Source organism: Halyomorpha halys, unplaced genomic scaffold, assembly GCF_000696795.3.
Source record: "Halyomorpha halys isolate HHAL.00 unplaced genomic scaffold, Hhal_1.1 Scaffold386.1, whole genome shotgun sequence".
NCBI classification, from domain to species: Eukaryota; Metazoa; Arthropoda; class Insecta; order Hemiptera; family Pentatomidae; genus Halyomorpha; species Halyomorpha halys.
The window spans coordinates 98,921-104,035 of record NW_027114263.1 but is presented as its reverse complement, the minus strand read 5'-3'; the positions used below and the strand labels follow the sequence as shown (position 1 = coordinate 104,035).

At 30.9% G+C, this 5,115-nt stretch overlaps 1 long non-coding RNA gene across 1 annotated transcript in view; it reads right to left on the bottom strand.

The window, feature by feature from the left end:
• The window catches only part of LOC136796779 (uncharacterized), a 364,945-nt gene extending 361,471 nt beyond the window's left edge, over nucleotides 1–3,474 (bottom strand). The window contains exon 1 of the long non-coding RNA XR_010844525.1: nucleotides 3,444–3,474. This is a non-coding gene — a long non-coding RNA (uncharacterized lncRNA). The remainder of the gene's footprint in view (nucleotides 1–3,443) is intronic.
• Between the last annotated feature and the right edge of the window lie 1,641 nt (nucleotides 3,475–5,115).

The window sequence follows — 5,115 nt, the reverse complement described above, 5'->3', positions numbered from 1 at the left end:
TATTTACATTAAATCCAGGATTAACTTGAACTCTGAGGGCAAAATCGCCAATTTAAGTGGAAAACATTCATGTCAAAATTTGACTTTTTTGGGGTGAAAGATATTTTCATTATTACTTGAGGAGATTAAAGCTACTAATATTCCATTCATTGCTACATTTGGAAACAGCAAAATAAGAAAACTACTAGTGTTTATACGAGTGCGGCTCGTAAAAAAAAAAAAATCGGTCATCCACTGATGGTAATATTAGTTTATATCAATATCCGGTTTTTGTATCTATGTTATTGTAACCTAGTAGATGAACGTTACAGAGACAGGCAAGACCAAATATTTTACCACAGCTTAAATCTACCTAATTAAACATAAAGAAAAACATAGGTGCTCCCAAGAGCTCTTAACGAGTTTTAGTATTTATTAATTTATTTTAAAACCCATTATTCGTTTCCCTAAAACTTGTTTTACATTTTTTAAAAAATATTTTATTCCATTTTGGGTAATGAAGTGTTTTCTTTTAAAGATTTGTTAAGAAACTTATAATCGGCTTCAATTTAAAAATTAAATAACCAATCGTAATCATTTAGGTATGACTTTTAACTTTGTTTCTCAAGTCCAAAAAAAAATTGGTCCAGTATTTTTAGAAAATGGCTGCGGACCGTTGACGGCTGGAGTTTTCTTATTTGATTTTAAGATTCCAATCCAATTCTTATTCAACAGACTTTTTTTTCTAATGAAAGAAAGTATATAAAACAATTTTGTTTACAACACTCCGATAGGTTTGAAGAGATTACAGGATTTTGTCCACCTGAAGTGGTGGTGTTTTTACAAAACTTTGGTAAAAAGAAAATAAATAAGTAATATGTTAATAAAAGAATATTACTGACTCTGTTACAACTATTAAAAAATTTAAATTCAATAATAATCTGAATTTAATTCACGTATCCTAAGAAATGTTTATTTTAAATTGTATAAAGATAGTCTTATAAACTCCATCATTTATTAATATGCATATTATATGTGTAGCATTTTAAATTTAATCTAATATATAAGTTAAATTAATAATGGAAATATTTTCTTCTGTACACACCGGATTAACCGGCTTTCTGCTTAACCGGTCATTCCTCGGCCTTTGCTACTGTATTTGCAACAGAAAAAAATGTATTTTTTCTATTTTTCTCAAAAATACGAAGTTTTCTAAAACAACGATTTTTTTTTTCAAAAGTTAAAGCTGAAAAAATAACAATATATGTCCCTCATACCATACCCATTATTCTGAAATCGAATCTTTAGGTTATAAAAACATATAAATTTTAAAATCTCGTTCTATGATGATCGTTAAAATAGACAGAGATCATCACTTTGATAATATATTACAATCAAATTGATAATCTTTGACTCCAAGTCGTCCCTCATTTTGAAAAATAGTAAATAAAAACGAATTTTTGTTTCATATAAAAGGAAGATGATTCGGCTGCGATAGTAAAAAAATAAATAAAATAAAAAAAATGTAAATAATAATTAAACTATTTAATGTTAGCAATTAATTTTCATTCCACCACCGTTTCGTCCCGCTTTGCAGGGCTTCATCAGGGCTGAAAAAGATACAAACAACAAAAATAATATAACAAAGCAATATAATAGATACAATTAATGAAAACGGAAATAATATCAAATAAAATAATATGAATTTTATATTATATTTATTTCATATTATCTAAACTTTATTTTTGTGGAAATAAATGGTGAAGCTTCATTTCCATAGAATTTTTAGATAGGTGCCTTCTTAATTATTTATTGTATTATCTGTTTTGTTTTTTTAATAAACCCCATCTCTCTTTGTATTAGATCTGTTGTATGAGATATATCCAATTTAAAAAAAAAAATTAAGTCAGAATAATATTTCATTTTGTAAAATTTTCTTAGATCTCTATTAACATTAACTTAATGTATATTTTTCACATTAAAACGATAATTTCTTTAAAAACAGCAATGTCACCTATTAGATTAGTATTCAAACTATCGATTATTGAGGTAGTAAAGAGATTTGAGTATTCAACCTAGAGATAGTACCACCCAGGTTCCCAAGCCTTGAAGATAGTCAAGTGGTAACAAAACTAAAATCCGAATAAGACTCTGATAATAAATCCTATTCAAATCTAATATTACGAATTAGAGTTATTCGATTATCTATTTATTTCAAGACTTAATTTTGATATTATTTTGTATTAAAAAAGAACTTATATATAGTCGTTTTATAAGAGATATATTTTCAAAGCTCAGTGGCACAAAACTTGAAATTAAAATTGAAGTTATGAGTGTTAAAAGTGTTATACATCACAAAAAACATAAAACATTTAATTTAAATTTTATTTATTCCTGTTTAAATCTAGAAAACTCTATTGCGAACTTCTGAAAACTATCCCATTTAAGGATTTAGTATAATGAAATAGGTTGCTATGTAAAAGGGAAAATTTAATTTCAATTTTTCCTAAAATACCGCGAAATAACTTCCCTCCACTCATGACTTCAATTTTCAAACCGGAGAATTAGAAAACGAACTTTCAAAAGTATTCCGATATACTCTCTCTCGGTTTTCAATTTCACCAAAAAGTATGAATAAGAACTCATTTCCGGAGAACCTGATAAGCTAAGCTTCCTAGAGATTATAATTTCTACTATGTTCTTGGAATATGAAATGAGCACGATTTCCTAAGAGGTTTAAGACCTATTTAAAATCCATGCAAACATAATTCCATGACTCAATTACAGTTTTATAATTTAATGAATAATGTATTTAATAAAGAGAGCTCTTGGAGGGCTAGTACCATAGAGGGAGCTACTTGCCCTCCTGCTACTAAGACCATCATCAATTATGTAATGAAATGTCAATAAATAATTCTTTCAACCCTACCAACTGGTGAGAGAATCCCTTTAAAAATCTATTTGATCCCTGCATCGAAATCATGGAAAAGGAAATCGACCTTAAGGGAACAATTTGTCGGAGGCAGGACTATTATGAATGTGTACCCATGCCTCCGCTTAGAAGTGATTAATTCACGTCCGTTTTGCCTAAATATATCAACTTTTTCAATATTTTTCTTAAATCTTTGTAATCAAATATAAACTGATACCAAAAGTTCACACAGATACAGAACATTTCTTATAATTTCAATTTAAATCTTGGTTATCGGCCTCCATGTGTTTCTTGCAGGCAGCAGGATGATGTCAAAGATATTCCAACACTGAAAAAAATAGCATTCTTACCAGATGTAACTTCGATTATCACTGTCCAAAGGACATGAGACTGAAGATCTGTAATTAGGAATTGTTTTTTAAATAGCACAGGGTAAAATCAAATATTGTCATAAGGCTTCAGTAAATGAGAAAGCACACAGGTGTGATGCTGTAAAATAAAGTGTGTAAACGATATAAAGGTTGTGACTCACGAGTGTAGGAGCTAAGCTGGCGGCGGCCGAGGGGTGACTGAGGGCGAAGGAGGGGCGGCGGGGGGGCAGCGGGAGGCGGCGAGAGGGGGTTCCACTTCCACACCACCCTTCCCTCCCCCGCCTCCCCCCCTCACCTAGTCGATTATAATAATAACAATAGATCCCTACATTCGGCTCATCCTTTTTCTCTGAGGAATTTTTTAATACAATCCAAGTACTATTGGACTTATTTGGTGGCTAAAATTGGAGATTTAGGATTGTCAGCATTATCACTGGAAAGAGGACTGTTACTTTAGGGTACAAAGGGCGATCTTCCACCGTGACATAGTGGGTCAAAGTTTCGCTACGGTTCTACCTATCACGGCCCAATGAATTGGTTGTGGGGCGCATATCACACAACGTTCACTAAGAATAAATAAAAGTTCCATTTGTATTTTAGCGGTGAAAATAACGAATATTAACTTTGTTCCTGCAAAGAATACAAAAATTTAACAAATAACGAAAGCATGTACGTATGATACGTGCGTGTGTTAACAACCTTGCTCAAAAAACGAAAAGTTGTACAAAAATTAAATTAAATATTTAGGGCATATGTATGCTTGTTATAGACAACAACCTTTTTGTTAAAATCGACCGACCGGAGGTGATACTTTTGGGTATCGATTTTACCCTTTTTTTTTTTAATTTTCTCAAAATTGGCTCTTACTACACGGATTTAACATGGTAAATCAATATACAATTAAGTAATCCTTTAAAACCAACAGGTTTTATTCGCTCTAAAATATTCTAACAGAGTTGAAATGATGATTTTAAAAAAATCATTCTTTAAAGTGCCTCTAATTTTGCTTATTTGAAAAGAATAACCAATTCTAATTGTTAGCAATAATTAACAACAGATAAATTAGAAATATTTTAAGTTTTTGATGCCTAACGATAGGAGTAAGCATATGAATCAGAAAAAGCCAAGACCACTCGATCTCTTCCAATCTCATTCAGAAACGAGATTATTTTATTGTATCGTTATTTTTTGTTAAACTTTTTTATTATTATTTATTATAGGCAGGGACAAAGTTGATATTCGTTATTCTAACCTCGAGAAACCCTAAAATACAAATTTTTATAAGAGGTTTTTCCGTTAAAACGGAAGAAGTGAAACAACTATAATCATATGGCTAATTGTAATCGTAACACCAGCGCCCCATGAGGCCGAGAAGACAAAAGCACACACTGGCTAGCGATCCTTGGACAGAGGCAGCCATTTATTTCTCTTCATATATCTTCTACTAGGAAAATGAGTGAGTAGGGACTCCTTGAAGTGCTTTCTGGAACAGAAGAGGAGTAGGGAAATCGAGAAAGGAAGAGAGGATAACTGAGCCATGGAGTAAGTCCACCTATCAATACAATTCAACCATCATAGACCCATTCAAAATTAACTAACACAGCTGTTGTTTCGACCACTCCTATTTCAACTGTAATTTATACAATAGATTTTTCGTTTGAATTAATTATGTTTTATTTACCACTATTTTATACAGTCCACTACAATCGATTTTTTTTTTTTTTTTCAAATTGATAGATTTATTTATTGATAGATATTACAATCTGCCACACAGTTGTGGGCAATAGGTAATAGTGATGAATGATCTCATACATACTAAAATAAAAAAAAAAA